At 39.0% G+C, this 21065-nt stretch overlaps 1 protein-coding gene and 1 non-coding gene across 2 annotated transcripts in view; one reads left to right on the plus strand and one right to left on the minus strand.

Annotated features, from left to right (window-relative positions):
• FBXW7 (F-box and WD repeat domain containing 7) overlaps positions 1-21065 on the plus strand; it is a 219574-nt gene that overhangs the window by 98524 nt on the left and 99985 nt on the right. The gene's annotated exons all lie outside the window — the stretch shown is intronic.
• LOC128062690 (U6 spliceosomal RNA) lies at positions 11656-11762 on the minus strand. Its single transcript, XR_008200843.1, has one exon. It is a non-coding gene; the product is annotated as a U6 spliceosomal RNA (small nuclear RNA).

Below are 21065 nucleotides of genomic sequence, written 5' to 3' on the forward strand. Positions count from 1 at the left end.
AATGTTGACCTTTAAGGCAACTTTTTCACTCTCCTCTTTCACTTTCATCAAGAAGCTCTTTAGTTCCTCTTCACTTTCTGCCGTAAGGGTCGTGTCATCTGCATATCTGAGGTTATTGATATTTCTCCTGGCAATCTTGACTCCAGATTGTGCTTCATCCAGCCCAGAGTTTCTCATGATGTATTCTGCATGTAAGTTAACTAAGCAGGGTGACAGTATACAGCTTTGACGTACTCCTTTCCCGATTTGGAACCAGTCTGTTGTTTCATGTCCAGTTCTAACTGTTGCTTGCTAACCTGCATACAGGTTTCTCAAGAGGCAGATCAGGTGGTCTAGTATTCCCATCTTTTTCAGAATTTTCCACAGTTTGTTGTGATCCACACAGTCAAAGGCTTTGGCATAGTCAATAAAGCAGAAATAGATGTTTTTTTCTGGAACTCACTTGCTTTTTCAGTGATTGAGCAAATTTTGGCAATTTGATATCCGGTTCCTCTGCCTTTTCTAAAACCACCTTGAACATCTGGAAGTTCATGGTTCATGTATTGCTGAAGCCTGGCTTGGAGAATTTTGAGCATCACTTTACTAGCATGTGAGATGAGTGCAATTATGTTTGTAGTTTGAACATTCTTTGGCATTTCTTAGGAATTGGAATGAAAACTGACCTTTTCCAGTCCTGTGGCCACTGCTGAGTTTTCCAAATTTGCTCATATTGAGTGCAGCACTTTCACAGCATCATCTTTTAGGATTTGAAATAGCTCAACTGGAATTCCATCACCTCCACTAGCTTTGTTCTTCGTGATACTTCCTAAGGCCCACTTGACTTTGTATTCCAGATGTCTGGGTCTAGGTGAGTGATCACACCATTGTGATTATCTGGGTCGTGAAGATTTATTTTGTACAGTTCTTCTGTGTATTCTTGCCACCTCTTCTTAATATCTTCTGCTTCTTTTAGGTCCATACCATTTCTGTCCTTTATTGAGCCTATCTTTGCATGAAATGTTCCCTTGGTATCTCTAATTTTCTTGAAGAGATCTCTAGTCTTTCCCATTCTATTATTTTCCTCTATTTCTTTGCACTGATCACTGAGGATGGCTTTCTTATCTCTCCTTGCTATTCTTTGGAACTCTGCATTCAGATGGGTATATCTTTCCTTCTTTGCTTTTCGCTTCTCTTCTTTTCACAGCTATTTGTAAGGCCTCCTAGACAGCCATTTTTCTTTTTTGCATTTCTTTTTCTTGGGGATGGTCTTGCTCCTTGCCTCCCGTACAATATCACAAACCTCCGTCTGTAGTTCATCAGGCACTCTGTCTATCAGATCTAGTCCCTTGAATCTGTTTCTCACTTCCACTGTATAGTCATAAGCGATTTGATTTCGGTCATACATGAATGGTCTAGTGATTTTCCCCACTTTCTTCAATTTAAGTCTGAATTTGGCAATAAGGAGTTCATGAACTGAGCCACAGTCAGCTCCCGGTCTTGTTTTTGTTGACTCTATAGAGCTTCTCCATCTTTGACTGCAAAGAATAGAACCAGTCTGATTTCGGTGTTGACCATCTGGTGATGTCCATGTGTAGAGTCTTCTCTTGTGTTGTTGGAAGAGGGTGTTTGCTCTGAGCAGTGCGTTCTCTTGGCAAAACTCTTATTAGTCTTTGCCCTGCTTCATTCTGTACTCCCAAGGCCAAGTGTGCCTGTTACCCCAGGTGTTTCTTGACTTCCTACTTTTGCATTCCAGTCCCCTATAATGTAAAGGACATCTTTTTTGGGTGTTAGTTCTAAAAGGTCTTATAGGTCTTCATAGAACCGTTTAACTTCAGCTTCTTCAGCATTACTGGTCAGGGCATAGACTTGCATTACTGTGATATTGAATGGTTTGCCTTGGAAACGAACAGAGATCATTATGTCGTTTTTGAGATTGCATCCAAGTACTGCATTTCGGACTCTCTTGTTGACCATAATGGCTACTCCATTTTTCTAAGTGCTTCCTACCCATAGTAGTAGATATAATGGTCATCTGAGTTAAATTCACCCACTCCAGTCCATTTTAATTCACTGATTCCTAGAATGTCCATGTTCTCTCTTGCCATCTCCTGTTTGACTACTTCCAATTTGCCTTGATTCATTCCAGGGTCCTATGCAATATTGCTCTTTATAGCATCGGACCTTGCTTCTATGACCAGTCACATCCACAACTGGATGTTGTTTTTCCTTTTGTTTCCTCCCTACATTCTTTCTGGAGCTATTTCCCCTGATCTCCAGTAGTATATTGGGCACCTACTGACCTGGGGAGTTCATCTTTCAGTGTCCTATTTTTTGCTGTTTTATACAGTTCTTGGGGTTGTCAAAGCAAGAATGCTGAAGTGGTTTGCCATTCCCTACTCCAGTGGACTACTTTCTGTCAGACCTCTCCGCCATGATCCCTCTGCCTTGGTTGACTCCACACGTCATGGCTTAGTTTCACTGAGTGAGACAAACTGTGGTCTGTGTGATCAGGCTGGCTTAAAGCAAAGAAGAACTAAAGAGCCTCTTGATGAAAGTGAAAGAGGAGAGTGAAAACGTTGGCTTAAAAGTCACCATTTAGAACACTATGATCATGTCATCCGGTCCTATCATGTCATGACAAAAAGATGGGGCAGCAATGGAAACAGTGACAGATTTCATTTTTGAGGTTCCAAAATCACTGCAGATGGTAACTGCAGACATGAAATTAAAAGATGCTTGCTCCTTGGAAGGAAAGTTATGACCAACCTAGACAGCATATTAAAAAAGCAGAGACATTACTTTGCCAACAAAGGTCCATCTAGTCAAAGCTATGGTTTCTCCAGTAGTCATGTGTGGATGTGAGTTGGTCTATAAAGAAAGCTGAGCACCGAAGAATTGATGCTTTTGAACTTGGTGTTGGAGAAGACTCTTGAGAGTCGCTTGGGCTGCAAGGAGATCTAACCAGTCCATCCTAAAGGAGTCAGTCCTGAATATTCACTGGAAGGACTGATGCTGAAGCTGAAGCTCCAGTACTTTGGCCACCTGATGGGAAGAGCTGACTCATTAGAAAAGACCCTGATCTCGGAAAGGTTGAAGGCGAGAGGAGGGGGGATGACAGAAGATGAGATAGTTGGATGGCATCACCGACTGGATGGACATGAGTTTGAGTAAACTCTGGAGTTGGTGATGGACCAGAAGGCCTGGTGTGCTGCAGTCCCTGCAGTTGCAAAGAGTCACATGACTGAGTGAGCGAACTGAACGGAATGCAGGAGACCTTGGTTCAGTCCCTGCATTGGGAAGATCCTCTAGAGAAGGGAATGGCTAACGACTTTAGTATTCTCGCCTGGAGAATTCTGTGGACAAAGAAGTTTGGTGGGCTACAGTCCATAGGTTTGCAAAGGGTCGGCACGACTGAGAGACTAACACTTCCGCTTTCATAGAGTAATACATACTTATATCTACAACTAGATTTCAGGCTATCCGAGGGCTAGATTGCTTCTTTACGTGTCACATCTGCTTCATTTCCTATCAGATACTTCATAGTTTATTGTCATTTATGATTAATTCAACCTAGTTTAGAATGGCAGGGAAAAATGAGTAGCACATCCACCTCAAGAGAGTATCTATATGATTATGTTTTAATGTAATCAGGAGTTTTGAATTTTAGAAGAATATCATCAAACTTTGTAACTCTAAAGTGAGATACCAAAGGTTTCTTCAAATTACTGTCTGAAATTTAGGTGACTTTTCTAGATGTTTTGAGAGTAGAAGAAATCCATAAAAGCCCAAGAGTCTGGCAGCTGTAGCTTGTTACCCAGCTACATAAGTGAATTACTGTTTTGAATACTGCTTGTATAATTGTGAAATGAAGAGGTATCTAGGAGTAAATTAACTGGCTTCGAGGTATGTGCTGCATCCCCAAATTTGTTAAATTTGCCAAATTTGGCAGCTGTTAGACTGCTACAGGAGCAATGAGTGGATATTGTACTGAGTAGTTTCTTTTAGAATTATTAAGATATGCTTCAGGCATTTAGGGCTTTCCTCATAGTTCAGTCAGTAAAGCATCTGCCTGCAGTGCAGGAGACCCGGGTTCGATTCCTGGGTCAAGAAGATCCTCTGGAGAAGGAAACAGCAACCCAGTCCAGTATTCTTGCCTGGAGAATCCCATGGACAGAAGAGTGTGGCAGGCTACAGTCCATGGGGGCACAAGAGTTGGACACAACTTAGCAACTGAATCACAGGCAGTTCAACACACTTTGTCAAATTTTCTCTCTTTTTACTTTGAAATGATATTTACTGTAAGAGTTTGGAATGAAAGTTATTGTTGAAAATAATTCAGATGACGCTGGACCATTGCTGATGAATTTTGTTAAATAGATCTTATCTATAATCTTCTAGTTTTTAAGCTGTTCTTTTTATTGTAAAATAAATTATAGATACAGGAAACTATATAAAACCAATATATACTTCGGTGCATTAAGATGATGTATGCTTTTTTGTTGAAGGATGTTTGATTTATAGTTTTAGTTTTTGGTCTGCAACATGGTGATTCAATATTTTTATACAGTATGCTCCATTTAAAATTATTATAACATGTTTCTCTGTGCTATACAATATTTCATCGTTGCTCATGTATTTAATACACAGTGGTTTGTATCTCTTAATCTCCTATCCCTGTCTGGCTTCTTTCCCCTTTAGTTTGTTCTCTTCATCTGTGAGTTTGTTTCTGTTCTGTTATATTCATTCATTTGTTTTATTTTTTAGATTCCATGTATATCCAGTGTTTGTCTTATTTCACTAAGTGTTAAATAGGCCCATCGATGATGTTGCAAATGGCAGAATTTCTTTTTTTTATGGCTGAGTAATATTCTGTATCTTTATGCATTCATCTGTTGATAAACACTTAGCTTGCTTCCATATCTTTTCAATTATAAATAATGCTGGTGCATATATCTTTTCAAATTAGTCTGGTTTTTTTTTTTTTTGGATATATACCCAGGTCTAGAATTGCTGGGTCACATGGTACTTCTATTTTTAGTTTTTTGAGGACCCTTCATACTGTTTTCCGTAGTTAACTGCACCAGTTCACATTCTGACTAGCAGTGTGCTAGGGTTCCCTTTTTCCCACATCCTTGCCAGTGTTTTGCTATTTGTAGAATTTTGGTAATGGCCGTTCTAACAGATGTGAGGCGTTATCTCATTGTAGTTTTTGATTTGCATTTGTCTGATTTTTTCTTTTTTTGTAAGAAAACATTTCTGAAGCCTTTATTTACAAAAGCTTTAAAAACAAATAATCCCCCTGTTTTGCAAATGTTTTGTTTAAAAAGGACCACCTAGGTATAGCATTGAAATACCATGCATAAAGAATGTACAAGGGAAACCAATGTGGCTAACATTTGGAGATTTGCTAATATTCCCGATTAAAGTGCAGATGACACACTTCATAACTTGTAGTCTGTCATTTCAGGACAGTTAATGATTACCAAAATGCCTTCCTACACATGCTCTGGTCTGGTCATATATTCTCCATGGCAAAGTATTTCACAGTCTCTTTTGTCAATATATATAAAATAGATTGCAAAGATATACACGCACAAAAAATAAGCATTACACTCCTCAGGTAGTTTTATTAGTTATACTGTATATTGCTAATAAATATATATATTTTTGTATTATGTTGTTTAGCACCAAATTTCTCCATTATTTATCTTTGTAGCAATTATGAAAGCTCAACTTTTTTGTCTTCTAATTCAGTTTGGTACGAAATATACATAAAGACTTGGCACTCTTTGGATTTGAATGAAATTGATTTATGGAATCAAGAAATCAAGAGCATCATAAGTATGGCTATAAAATATTTTAAAATAAGGGTAAACAGTGATGGAATAAAAAGAGGCAGATAAGGAAAATGTGCTATCATAAAATAACTGTAGCTTCAACATCTTGGCTACCAGTTTCCTGGCAGACATTAAGCATCCAATCACAAAGGATTTTTCCTGAAGGGTGTAAAGCTGGTTGAGCATTAGTGATATTGAGCATCTTTTTATGCGCATGTTAGCCATCTCCAAATCTTCTCTGGAGAAATGTCTACTCAGACCTCCTGCCCATTTTTTAATCTTTTTTTTTAATGTTGATAGATGATACATTGTTGTAAGTACCACACAGCTCAATACACAGAAGTCTGTCAACTATCCCAGAAGCACCTCCATGTGCCCTGACTCAATCATAGCCCCATCCCTTCTTTTAAGTAACTCTTTTCCTCTGAGTTGGGCTTCCCTTGTGGCTCAGCTGGTAAAGAATCCACCTGCAGTGCGGGAGACCTAGGTTGGGAAGATCCCCTGGAGAAGGGAAAGGCTACGTACTCCAGTATTCTGGCCTGGAGAATTCAACGGACGGTATAGTCAATGAGGTTGCAAAGAGTCTGACATGACTGAGTGACTTTCATATTCACTTTCCTCTAAGTTACTCTTACAGAGATCAGCTCCTTTTGTTTATGATACTCTCACTCAATTATGTCTCCCTAGATACTGTTGTTTAATCTTGACCATTTAAAAAAAGAATTACTGTTTCTTATTTTTAAATATTATAAAGTAATTAACATTTAAATATTTAAATTATTGAAATATTTTTAATAAAAATAAACAGTAAGTCTTTTTCAAATGTTCAAGATATTGTTGTTTAATCTTGACCATTTAAAAAAAATGACTGTTTCTTTAAATCTATTTCAATCTACAGGTTTATATGCTATACCTTTCTTAAAATGTATCTGTTTGATCTGTTTTTCATAGTCTGGATTTGACTAATTGCATACATCATGGTACAGTTCAACATATTCCTCGTCCTTTTTAATTTCCTCCAATTGGCAGCTGGATTCAGAGGCTTTCTTAGGCTTGGTTTGATCCCTCTGTCATGGCATGGTGAGTTATTTCCTTAGGAGTCACCTTGTGTCTAATTTCCTTCCTTTTATGATGTTAGCAGCTGTTGATACTCAGGTCTCCGTCCGTTAATTTATTGAAATTAAAATGTTAGCATTCTAATTCTCTCGTTTCTTTTTCATTTACTAACATAATTTTATAAAGGAATACTTTCCCTTATTTGCTGTTTGATTCCTTAGTGTTCTGGTTCATTTAGAAAGGTAGTAATGGTGTATTATTCCAGCATATACTGGTTTAGCTATAAGGACCATATTTGAAAGCCAAAACCCTAAACTGTGAGTGGTAATTAAATAATTGCAATTAAATATTTTTAATTAGAGGAAGAATAAAAGTCTATCCCCTGGAGTTTGCTCAAACTCATGTCCATGGAGTCATTGATGCCATCCAGTCGTCTCATCCTGTGTTGCCCACTTCTCCTCCTGCCTTCAATCTTGCCCACCATCAGAGTCTTTTCCAATGAGTCAGCTCTTCACATCAGGGGGCCAGAGTATTGGAGATTCAGCGTCCCTCCTCCCAGTGAATGTTCAGGGTTATAGAGAGCAATACGTTGTTGTTGAGTTGCTAAGTTGTGTCCGACTTTTGTGACCCCATGAACTGTAGCCCACCAGGTTCCCCTGTCCACGAAATTTCCCAGGCAAGAATACTGGAATGGGTTGCTGTTTCTTTCTCCAGGAAATCTTCCTGACCCAGGGATCCAACCCAAGTCTCCTGTATTGACAGGCAGATTCTTTGCTGCTGAACCACCAGGGAAGCCCATAGATAACAATATAGACAGATTTAAGTACATAATGCTCAGCTGAAAAAGCAGACAGAAACAAACCCCCCAAAGAGATGCAAGTTATACAAGAGTATAAACTATATCATGTAATTTATATAGATTTCAGAAACAGGCAAAATTAATCAATGGTGTTAAAAGTCATAGTTACTCTTGTGGGTGAAGATAGATTTAAGTAGATAATGGATTCCCAAGAGGGATTTCTAGGGTGTTAGAATGTTCTTTTTTAGAAATTAATTTTAGCTTTATTGAGGTCTGAAAAAAAGTGAAAGTGTTAGTCACTTGTGTCTGACTCCTTGCGACCCCATGGACTATAGCCCACCAGGCCTCTCTGTTCATGGGGTTCTCCAGGCAAGAATACTAGACTGGGTAGCCATTCCCTTATCCAGGGCATCTTCTTGACCAAGGGGTTGAACCGGGTCTCCTGTATTGCAGGCAGATTCTTCACCGTCTGAGTCGCCAGGGAAGCTATAGTTGACATCTAAAATTGTAAGATATTTAAACTGTGTATAGTGGTGATTTTATATATTAATATATATTCATTATGAATGAATTTCCCCATATAGGTAATTAACACATCCAAGGCGTTCCTGGTGGCTCAGTGGTAGATAATCTGCCTACCGGTGCAAGAGACATGGGTCTGATGGCTGGGTAGGGAAGATCCCCTGGAGAAGGAAATGGCAACTCTTTCAGCATTCTTGCCTGGGAGAGCCCATGGACAGAGGAGTCTGGTGAGCTGTAGTCCATTCGGTTGCAGCAGAATAGGACATGACTTAGAGACTAAACAGCAACGGCGCCTCACCTCACTTATTTCTCTCTTTTTCCCTTGAGAACGTTTAAGTTCTGCTCCATTAGCAAATTTCAGTTCTCTAATACAGTGTTGTCTACTTTAGTCATCCTGATTTACATTGAATCCTCAGACATCATTAATCGTACAGCTGAAAGCTTCTTTCTTCTTACCAACCTGTTTCTGTGAGTTTGGCTTTTTTTGTTGAAGATTCCATGATTTTATCCATTCATCCATTAGTGGACGCTTAGGTCGATTCCCCATCGTAGCTTTGGTGAATAATGCACATAAGATGCAGATATCTCTTCAGTATCCTGTTTTCATTTCCTTTGGATTTGTACCCGGAAGTGGGATTTCTAGAGCATATGGTGCTGTTTTCCACAGGAGCTGTACCAGTTTGCATTCCCACCAGTAGTGTACAATAGATCTGTTCTGCCCACCCCACCCCACCGCCCCAAACTCTCCTCTTGTAACCTTTGAACTGCTTTGGTTTTGAAGATACTCACTCTAACCTTATATTTGTATACCCAAATGGAGTTAAGAATTGAATTGCATATCTCTAAGAAAGACACTGCTAATCTTCTTCTATGTCATACCTAATTCATGATGAAGTAACCTATTTTGACGTGTTCTAAAAGTTGATAACAGAAGGTTATTTATTAGCTAATAAGAATAACATATTAAGTACTCACTATGTGTCAGGCACATCTTAAAACATTTTACATGCATTATCTCTCTAATCCTCAAAATAACTCTGTGAGGTAGAGGTGTCATTTTAAATTCCCTTTTGCAGATGAGATCACTGAGATTAAAGGCACTGGGTGATATGTCCAAGTTTACATAGCTTAATAGTGGTAGAAGTAAATTTGTATTGTCATCTACTGCTGAACATGGGCTCCTAACCACTGGGTTTTATGACCTCAGTTTTATGCAGCTGTTTTCACTGTCGATTTGGCTTTGACCAAATGGACCACCGACCCACTCACTGTTCCTGTTCCTAATTGGAAGAAATATGAGAAAGGAGAATCAGTTCAGTTCAGTTCAGTCGCGTCCGACTCTTTGTGACCCCATGAATCACAGGACGCCAGGCCTCCCTGTCCATCACCAACTCCCGGAGTTCACTCAGACTCACATCTATTGAGTCTGTGGTGCCATCCAGCCATCTCATCCTCTGTCGTCTCCTTCTCCTCCTGCCCCCAATCCCTCCCAGCATCAGAGTCTTTTCCAATGAGTCAACTCTTGGCATGAGGTGGCCAAAGTACTGGAGTTTCAGCTTTAGCATCATTCCTTCCAAAGAAATCCCAGGGCTGATCTCCTTCAGAATGGACTGGTTGGATGTCCTTGCAGTCCAAGGGACTCTCAAGAGTCTTCTCCCACACCACAGTTCAAAAGCATCAATTCTTCAGCACTCAGCTTTCTTCACAGTTCAACTCGCACATCCATACATGACCACAGGAAAAACCATAGCCTTGACTGGACGGACCTTTGTTGGCAAAGTAATGTCTCTGCTTTTGAATACACTATCTAGGTTGGTCATAACTTTTCTTCCAAGGAGTAAGCGTCTTTTAATTTCATGGCTGCAGTCACCATCTGCAGTGATTTTAGGTAGGTTTATTCCTAGATATTTTATTCGTTTTGTTGCAGTGGTAAATGGGGTTGTTTCCTTACTTTCTCTTTCTGATTTTTTGTTGTTAGTGTATAAGAATGCAAGTTCTTATTTCTGTGTATTGATTTTGTATTGTGCAACTTTGCTAAATTCATTGATTTGCCCTAGTAATCTTCTGATAGAATCTTTAGGGTTTTCCATGTATAGTATCACGTCATCTGCAAAGAGTTTTACTTCTTTTTTCCAATCTGGATTCCTTTTATTTCTTTTTCTTCTCTGAGTGTTGTAGTTAGGACTTATGAAACTACAATAAGAGTAGTTTATTATGTTGAATAATAGTGGAGAGAGTGGGCACCCTTGTCTGGTTCCTGTTCTTAGAGGGAATGCTTTCAGTTTTTCACCACTGAGAATAATGTTTGCTGTGGGTTTATCATATATGGCCTTTATTATGTTGAGGTAGGTTCCTTCTATGCCCATCTTTTGAAGAGTTTTTATCATAAATGGATGCTGAATTTTGTCGACAGCTTTTCTACATCTATTGAAATGATCATATGGCTTTTATCTTTCAGTTGTTAATATGGTGTATCATATTGATTGATTTGCATGTATTGAAGAATCTTTGCATACCTGAGATAAACCCAAGTTGATCTTTTTAGTGTTGTTGAATTGTTTGTTAAGGATTTCTGTATCTATTTTCATCAGTGGTACTGGCCTATAATTTTCTTTTTTTGTGAAGTCTATCTGGTTTTGATATTGGGGTGATGGTGACCATGTAGAATGAGATTGGAAGTGTTTCTTCCTCTGAAATTTTTTGGAAGAGTTTGAGAAAGATAGGCATTAGCTCTTTTCTAAATGTTTGGTGAAATTCACCTGTGAAGCCAGCTGGTACTGACCTTTTGCTTTTTGAGAGATTGTTTAAATCACAGTTTTGGTTTCAGTGCTTGTGATTGGCTTCTTCATAGTTACTGTTTCTTCCTGGTTCAGGTGGAATTTTTCTAAGAATATGTCCGTTTCTTCCAGGTTGTTCATTTTATTGGCATGTAGTTGCTCGTAATAGTTTCTTATGCTGCTGCTGCTAAGTCGCTTCAGTCGTGTCCGACTCTGTACGACCCCATAGACGGCAGCCTACCAGGCTCCCCCGTCCCTGGGATTCTCCAGGCAAGAACACTGGAGTGGGTTGCCATGTCCTCCTCCAGTGCATGAAAGTGAACAGTGAAAGTGAAGTCGCTCAGTCGTGTCCGACTCCCAGCGACCTCGTGGTCTGCAGCCTATCAGGCTCCTCCACCCATGGGATTTTCCAGACAAGAATGCTGGAGTGGGTCACCATTGCCTTCTCTGATCCTTTGTATTTCTGCACTGTCTGTTACAGCCTCTCCTGTTTCATTTCTAACATTGTTGATTTGATTCTTCTCTTTTTCTTGTTTCTTGATGAGTCTGGTTTGTCAATTTGGTTTATCTTCTCAAAGAACCAGCTTTTAGTTTTATTAATCTTTACTATTATTTCCTTCATTTCTTTTTGTTTATTTCTGCTCTCATGTTTATGATGTCTTTCCTTCTGCTAACTTTGGGGTTTAAACCTGTGAAATGCTTCACAAAGCTGCGTGTTGTCCTTGCGCTGGGGCCGTGCTAATCTTCTCGGTCTTGCTCCAGTTTCAGTACACGTGCTGCTAACGTGAGCACAGCAGGGACTGTTGCATTGAAGAGATAGTTGTAATGGCGTTGTGTTACTGTCTCTTGTGTCCTTTTTGTTTTTCTTGGTGCTTCAGGATTTTTATTTTGTTGGAGGTTGGTCTAGCGGGATGAACATAAACCTTGGCTCAGACATGTCTGAATTTCTATCATGTTACTAAATCTTACTGACTGTAAACATTCAGGCAAATGACCTTAATCCAAGGTTGTTTCCTGTTTTATAAAATGGGAGTAATGCTGTCAGGACTGTAGATGAAATGAATGTGTTGCACATGGCATAGTGTTAGCTCCTAGTAGATGCTCTGGGAATGCTTGCTGATGACATGAATGTAGTGGGAGTATCTTCACGGATTTGAATACTTAAAGAAACAACAAAACAGCCTTCTTAGAAACCTGTAAAATCCCCTACTAATATTTTATTTTTTATATCTGGAGTAATTGAATTGCTGGAGTAGAAAAACAAAGACATATTTTATAGCTTTCAATTAATTATCACTGTTCTTTTGACTTAACCCTCTATTTTTATCTAGGGGAGAGGGATAACTTCAGTATGAAGGATTCCTATCCAGGAACTTGGAAGTTCTAAGAAATACTCCTTCAAATAAATCTGAAAATCAGTAGTTCTGGAGAGCAGTGATAACCACTGTTACTGACTTCCCAGTTATTTGAATGGCTGAGTTTAGTGGTAAAATCCGTATTCCGTCGTCATTGTGATAAGGAATTCAAGTTGTGACTAACCCACAAGGCTGCCTCTTAGTTTTAGACTGAGTGTATAACACAGCATTGTTTGTACTGAAATTGAGGGTGTTTGGAAGTTTGAGAATGTTGTACAACTACTGCCTTGTTAGGTTTGCCCAGAAATGCTGTTCTATAACCTGAAAAATGTAAAAAATTTCTTGTCTGAAAAATTACAGGTCATTACGTAAGGATCTAGTTTACCGATTTAATCATTATTACAGTGTTGCTTTATTTTCATGTACACAGAAAAGGTCTTTGTAAGAAAATCATACTTCTATTTAAAAAATAATAGCTTAGTCATTACTAGAAAAGAAAGAATAGTTTTGAATGAATTATAATTGTTTCTTCTTTAATTTATGATTGGGTTTCTTCTTGTAATTATAATTGGGCTTCCCAGGTGGCCTACCTGGTAAAGAATCCACTGCAATGTGGGAGACCTGGATTCAATCCCTGGGTTGGGAAGATCCCCTGGAGAAAGGAAAGGCTGCCCACTGTGGCCTGGAGAATTCCGTGGGCTGTATAGTCCATGGGGTCACAAAGAGTTGGACAAACCTGAGCGACTTTTACTTTCACTATTGTTTCTTTGTTTCTTGGTATTAGTAGTGATGATGGGTTTTTCTCCTTTTTTTTTTTTTTTTTTTTTTAATTTTTTGCTTTTTCAGTCACTATAGACATTGGTGAACAGTGATGCAACCAGGCTAGAATGAAGTTTATTTTACCTGGTTTCAACTATAATTATGTAACTTTTAGAAGTTTATTTACTTATTTTTAATCCACATGTCTTACAGAGGTCTAGCTAGAGCAGAGTGTGTCTCATCTTTTATAAACTATCTTTCTAACTCTGTTTTTAGGTGCATGGTTTATGTCTTTGGCCAGCACTGTATCCCCAGTGCCTGGCACATGTTAGAGTTTAAATCCTGTGTTTTTTCAGTTCAAATACACATTTTCTGAAGACACCTTGTGTGCAGTGCAGTCAGGCAGTATCTTCCCCGATTGTGTCCACTTAGCCTTCCTGCCAGGAATTTGAAGAGGAAGATGGAGTGATTATTTCTGAGAGTCTACCTGCGAATAGTGTTTCTCTGGCAGACTTATCTAAATGAGGTCATTGTTTTGCCTGAGAGCAAGAAAAGAAATCCAGGCAAGAGTTACCTGGGTTCTAATCGCATAGATACTGACTGGAATTTCCCAGGGACCCAGGCATGAGGAGATCAAGGAACAGCAGATGAGAGCAAGATCCCTAAATTTATAAAAAAGCAAATAACAAGATGACATTCTTTACCACGTGTGGTTTACTACAGTTGCCATGCTAAAAGTATGCTCGCCAAGATGGGAACCCTGTTTAAAAAACAGACTCACTGGTTTTCTATAGACAATCCATTTTCTATATTATAGTGGTATGCTTTTTCTGAAGTTTAAAACCTTGTAAAAACGATAGTGAGGCAGAGTAGAGGCCAAAGTTAAAAGATTTGAGTTAGTACTTGCTCACTGTGATGGTGTTGAGACCTTTCTTAAAGATGCTGTTATTTTTGAAATTTAGCAAATTCTGGCTTTCTTTGATCCTGTGATCACTAGCTCTGTAGGCAGTGGCTTCAAATATTGTTTCCTCTAGTGTGGCTGCTTATGTGGCCATATCGTATTCTTCATTACAAATTCTCTCTCCTTGCTACTGGATGTTTCAGGATTTGTTGCTTTGTTTTCAACTATGGGCCCAGAGCAAAGACCTAAGCCTTCTTCAGCCTGTAACAGTCTGACATTGGGAGTCAAGGAAGGCAGAGAAGTTTTTGCATTGTCTTCAGTTAATTGTACATTTTTAATTGAGGTGCTTTTATCTAAAGTGAAATGTACAGATGAGTTTTGACAAATGTATATACTTATGTATATGTAACCATAACCAATACCTCTATTGATACATAGAATATTTCTGTCACTCCCCAAATTTCCCTCATGCTCATTCCATTCAGTCCACACTTAGGCAGCTGTTGTTCTGATTATTATCACTGTAGGTTAGTTCTGTGTATTTGTAAATGTCACAGAAGTAGAAGTACATAGTCTTGCTTTTTTTGTGTTTGACATCTTTCATCCAGCATACTTTTTTTTTCATCCATGTTGTGGCATGTGTCAGAGTGCATTCTTTCTTGTCTCTGTGTACTATTCCATTATACAAATGCAATTCAGTATATCCATTTTCTGTTGGTGAATATTTGAGTTGTCTTCAGTTTTGGCTATTCTGAATAAAGCTGCTATAATACAAGCATTCTTATACCGACCTTTCTGGTAGATGTCTCTCTCGGTTAAGTCCCTAGGAGTGTATGTGCTAGCCCCAAGAGCATGTGTTTTTAAAAGAAACCACCAAGGGATTTTCTCCGGCGGTGAGACCGTTTTATAAGTCCAGGAGCCAAGTACAAGAGTTGCAGTTGTTTCCTGTTTCCCCAACATTTGCTGGTGTTTGGTTGCTTTTAATTTTAGTAATTCTTGTGAATGAGAAGTTGTATTTGCATGTGATTTAATTTGCATTTCCTTGATGGCTGATGTTATTGACTACATTTTCATATGTTTATCAACTGTCTAGTAGTCAACTATTAGAGGGTAAATAGTCAACTATTTGTGTTTTACCCATTTTTTCCACTCTTTTAATACTTGAATGGTGAACAGCTGAATTACAACATTGACTGAATTCTGTGATCATTTATCTTTCTAAGCCAGATTTCAGCTTTCATATCCAGACCTGACACCCTTCTTGCTCCAAGCAGTGATGATAGCCACTCTACCTAAAAGACTTGTGAACGTGAAGTGCAAGTCACTCAGTCGTGTCCAGTTCTTTGCAACCCCATGGGCTATACTGTCCATGGAATTCTCTAAGGCAGAATAGTGGAGTGGGTAGCCATTCCCTTCTCCAGGGGATCTTCCCAACCCAGAGATGAAACCCAGGTTTCTCGTATCATAGGTGGATTCTTTACCAGCTGAGCCCCAAGGAAGCACCAAAAGGCTTGTAGGAGATCCTCTGCACAGTTGTAGAGTTTTTCAGTAGACTTCAGTCTTAGACTATCACAAAGAAATAGAAATATCTACTAACAACTTTAGATGGACACTAACAGTTGTATGTTTTAAAAATCTGTAATCACCAAGCTTTTTAGTTTATAGTCTGTGAGAAAAATTATTGAATATAAAGGCAGACCAGTGTGTATTGAAGCTGGATGGAAGTGAGACCAGATTAGGTGTGTCTTATGTACTGTGCTTAGGAGTTTAGATTTATCCTCCAGAACAATTGTTTTCAGAAGTTTTGCAGAGTCCCCCGAAGGTTGCTAATTCCCTCTGTGCACAGTGTTTTCTTCTCCCCTGCTCTCTCTTCACCTGTTCAGTGCTTTTCTCTCATTTGAACAAAGGGCTTGGCATGTAAAAAGTTTAGAAACTGATGCCAAGTTGTTGACATTTCCTGTTCTGGCAGCAGTATAAGAGGGCAAGAAGCAGATAGCATGTGCTTATTAAGCAGTACTAGAAAGGTGGGATTGAGTGTAAGGCTGTTTAAGAGGTGGACTCAGGTAGACTTAGGGATGAAGTAAGTGGGTGACGGAGATGTGGGGACAGGCAAGGGTAGTTTGTAACAGATGATAGGAAGCAGGATAATATCCTTTTCCCCCTTATTTAACATTCAAAAAAGTTCCAAGTACAGTACTAAGAATTTATTTTGCCCCAGAACCTTTTGATAAGTCGTCAAAATGATGTACTGTCACCCTCAAACACTTGAGTGTGCTTTTCTTATAAACAGGGACATTCTTCTGAATAATCACAATATAACCATTAAAATCAGGATATTGGTATATTAGACTGTCTGTTCCTTAGACCCCGTTTGAGTTCCACCAGTTGTTCAAATATTGCATTCAATATCATGTGTTGCATTTATTATCAAGTATCCAGAACAGTCCCTTGATCTGTCCGCCCCCCCCCCCCCCCATCCCTTTAACTCTTGAAGATTGCAGGCCATTTTGAACTAGGACCCTTAATTTGAGTTTGTTTCCTGTTTCCTCATTTGTGGATTCAGTTCAAGGACTTGTTGACAGGAATATCACAGGAGTGATGCTGTGTTGCTCTCATTGCTTCCTATTAAGTAAGCGTAATTTCAGTTTGTCCTAATAGTGATATTCACTTCCGCCTGCCTCAGTATTCTTACACTGGGGAAACACTTAAAATTTATTTTATCAATGACTCGTGGTAGCTTGAACAGTTAGGATGTAGGTACAGTGATTCACTGATCATTGTCAGTGCTCTTTGGAGTATAGAATGCTTTTCCCCCACTGTGAACATGTTTATATTTGGCAAATTTATTAGCCTCTTCTTTTTGTGTAGTTTCCTCCTTCCCACAAAGGATGTCAGCTCCAGTTCAAGTTAATTGAGCAGACAGAGGAAATTCGTTTTTTCTTTTTTTTTAAACTTTAGCTTCTTAACCTTGTCCAAATAGGCCTTATCACAGATTTTTGCTATTTGAAATCCACATGAAATACCGTACATGTAAGAGCATTCCTCCTTTCTGCCCCAGTATTCAGGACTAAACATTTTAGCCAACTTTTCTTGGGGGAAAAATACAACACCCTGGTAATTAAGCTTCGCTTACTTTAAATTAATCTATTTTAGGGAATTCCGCTATGGTCCAGTGGTTAGGACTTGTTGCTTTCACTGTTGAGGGCCTGGGTTCAATCCCTGGTCAGAGAATGAAAATCCCACAAGCCACACAGTGTGGCCAAAAAAAGAAAAAAGAGAGAGATTAATCTCTTATCATTCCATGAATTTTGCGAACTCATAAGAAACATAATACATTTCATGTAACTAGCTTAAACCAAAATGGGACTTAATTTTTCTTAATGTAGACTCAGCAGATTTAATTTAAATAAAGCTTGTAAATTAATTTTAACAACATGAGAATTTATTGACAGTGCTGAATAGTAAAGCAACCAAAACCATAAGCCAAAGTAATATGAATGAAAATATTGTCTAGACACAATTTTATATAAAACTTTGAAAAAGCATTTGCTTATTCAGTAACATGGTCAAGTTCAAATATAGGCCAAATAGTTAGAAAATTACTTCCTTTATAGGCTCATATGTGCTGAAAGTATTGTTTTTGAATCTTAAAAATTATATTTACCTCTATTGTAAATTTACCTTTTTAATGTAAAAATTGTATTTATCTCATGTGCTTGTTTTTTGCTTTAGAAATACTGTTCAGGGTCAAACATGAGATAAGCAAGCACATACAAATTTTTCTTTCAACCGAAATGAGAGCATTTTTTAGCTCACTGTTTTAAGTGTTCACTGAATAAATAAAAGACTGTTCAAATGTATGAGAGGTTGAAGCTGCAGCATAATGTTCATTGTTTCCTATGAATAGCAGGACGGTCTTTTCTTCACAGAAATCCAGAACTTTCCTGGGCAGATCAGTAAAACTCATCTTGAATGTATTAGACTGCTGCTGCTTACTTTTTGTTTTTTCCAAGTCAGCTTCTCGCAGTCAGATGATTCAGGAAAAGAGAACCTGTTCATTGATATGCTTGTTTTGAAAGGGAAAGAAAATGAGTTCAGTGTGTTCCGCAGCTTCCCCAGGTGGTTTCTCATGAGGCTTGAGACTTGCTGGTGTCTTCTTCACTGGGGCTCCAGCAGCAGTGGAAACATTTCAAGTTTTCTTTTTTGTAACACAGTGTTTTCCAGAAGTGCATTTTCCTTTTAAATCCAAAATCCTTGTCCCTTGAAGTCAGAACCGCGAGAGACTGAAGAGCGTGGAGTCTGCAGCCACTCTCCATCTTCAGAGTGTTGCTATAAAACAAGCCCTGTTCTTCTGTTGTCTTCAAAGGACCCTTTCAGCTCACATACCCTGTTAAGAACTTCTCCTTAGCTAAGCCACTGGACTTCTTTACATAGCAGACGATATTCTTTAAATATTCTAGAGTAAAATGGCCTTTGTTTAATGAAGATGACCATTTTGTGGTGTCTTCCAGAACATTTTTATATCATCCCAAGTGTTTTTGACAACAGTACATGAATACCTTCTGTGTCAGGTCAGGTCCCCAGAAAAACAGATGTGCAGGGAGTCCCATCCAGACAGAGTTAGCTGTTGGGGCATTCCTGTCATGCTCCATCGTTTGTTTGCTGGGGAAGCCTAGAGGAAGCATGACAGGTATTACTGTTCGAGTGGATTCCAGGATGAGGTAGCTGAGGGCTGTGGAGCAGCTCTGCTCCCATAGCAGATTCTGTTGAAGGGGCCCCCACACCCTGCATATCCCGGTGAGCTCTGACACCATCCTGCCTTCTCCACTGTATGGATCCCTCCTCACCCTTCTTGGTCAGGCTCTTTCCTCCCACCATCCCCCACACATACCTGACTCCACTTTATGGCTTTAGAATTGAATTGCTCAGGGGAGAGGATAGTAGAAGGAAGTTGAAAAGGGCGAGGCATTCAGATTTTCTAAACCTGCAACTGACTAGAATACGGTTCCATTCACCGAGAGAAAATAGGAGAGGATCTAAGAATTCTTAGAGTGTACAGGAATTTAGGTTTTAAAATAATGAATTTGGGGCAGCTGTGGGATATCTTGATATACCTAGAGGACTCAGTGGAGGAGCTTGGCTGGAGAGAGTGGAGTTGGTTGTCGTTAACTTCTGTGTGATACTTAAAACCCAAGGTTGCAAGGAAATTTCAGAGCTGGCAGTGGAGAACAAAGGTGCTGCCTGCGGAACAATACCAAGGAAAGGATGATCTCAAGGGAAACTAAGAGGCATGAGAGTTGTAAAGAGAGGGGAGTCATTGACAATCATGTAAAAAGCTACAAAAATGGTGAAAGACTCAGTGGGATTTGGCAACCAGTTTGAAATTCAGTTTCAGTTTAGTAAACCCAGATTGCAGACGTAGTGGAGGTGAATGGGGATGAGGAATTAAATGTAGCCAAACAAAAATATGTACTGTAAGTTAAATAGCATATAAAAAGTAGATATTGTCATGTGAACTGATAGTTATGCGTCTTTTCTAGTAAAGATGTATGTGATTGATGAGGCATGTGAATTTAAAGTGTTCAGTTCAGTTCAGTCGCTCAGTCGTGTCCGACTCTTTGCGACCCCCTGAATCGCAGCACGCCAGGCCTCCCTGTCCATCACCAACTCCCGGAGTTCACTCAGACTCATGTCCATCAAGTCCGTGATGCCATCCAGCCATCTCATCCTCGGTCGTCCCCTTCTCCTCCTGCCCCCAATCCCTCCCAGCATCAGAGTCTTTTCCAATGAGTCAACTCTTTGCATGGGGTGGCCAAAGTACTGGAGCTTCAGCTTTAGCATCATTCCTTCCAAAAAAATCCCAGGGTTGATCTCCTTCAGAATGGACTGGTAGGATCTCCTCGCAGTCCAAGGGACTCTCAAGAGTCTTCTCCAACACCACAGTTCAAAAGCATCAATTCTTGGGCGCTCAGCCTTCTTCACAGTCCAACTCTCACATCCATACATGACCACAGGAAAAACCATGGCTTTGACTAGGTAGACCTTAGTTGGCAAAGTAATGTCTCTGCTTTTGAATATACTATCTAGAACCCTAAAACTTAATGAATACTTGCTGCTTATATGAATACTTGTATGATGTGCCTTGTGTTGTTAATCTTGTGAATCTACAGCACTGAGAATCTGTTCAGCCCATTTTGCAGTCCCTAAAACATTTTCACTTTTAAGCTGCACATATGATTTCCCAGTTGGCTGCACTATGTGAGATGTGGAACTAGAAATACTTAACAAATTATGTGTTTTTGAAGTATTAATCTTTTTAGTCACACATTTTTTATAGCATATGCTGGAAATAGTGAGAAAATGATAAAGGTAAAAATTATTTTTATGACTTAGAAGATGTTAGTTTATAAAAAATGTTAAGGTTTTAGATTTATATCCTCTCAGTTTCAAGAGTACTGTAAGTGCTTGTTCAGTAGAGATCACAACTTTAAAAACTGTGTTTTAAATAATTGGTACTTTTTTGTACCTGGCTTGTAAGTCTTCTTTAATGAGGAAAAATTGCTCAGCATATGACTGGCTTTAACAAGATTTAATAACTATTTACTCAGAAAATGTGTTGAGGACCTACTAAGCCAAGCATTTTTGTAGGTCCTGAAAATACTGGTGAAAAAGGAAAGTCTCTTTCCTTATGTAGCTTAAATTCTGGTGGGAAGAAGCAGATAATATAAGAAGAAATTAGTGGATAGACAAATGGGCACTATATATAACAGACAATATTCAGTGCTTTGATACAGTACTGTGGAGAAGAAGGAAGCAGTGCAAAGGGGAGCGGGGAATAATGTGATGCAAGGGAATGAAAACTACTAGCAAAGTGATGCTCAAAATCCTCCAAGCCAGGCTTCAGTGATCTGTGAACTGTGAACTTCCAGATGTTCAAGCTGGATTTAGAAAAGGCAGAAGAACCAGAGATCAAATTGCCAACATCCTTTGGATCATTAAAAAAGCAAGAGAGTTCCAGAAAACATCAACTTCTGCTTTATTGACTACATCAAAGCCTTTGACTGTGTGGATCACAACAAA

Source organism: Budorcas taxicolor, chromosome 17 (genome assembly GCF_023091745.1).
Source record: "Budorcas taxicolor isolate Tak-1 chromosome 17, Takin1.1, whole genome shotgun sequence".
Classification (NCBI taxonomy): domain Eukaryota; kingdom Metazoa; phylum Chordata; class Mammalia; order Artiodactyla; family Bovidae; genus Budorcas; species Budorcas taxicolor.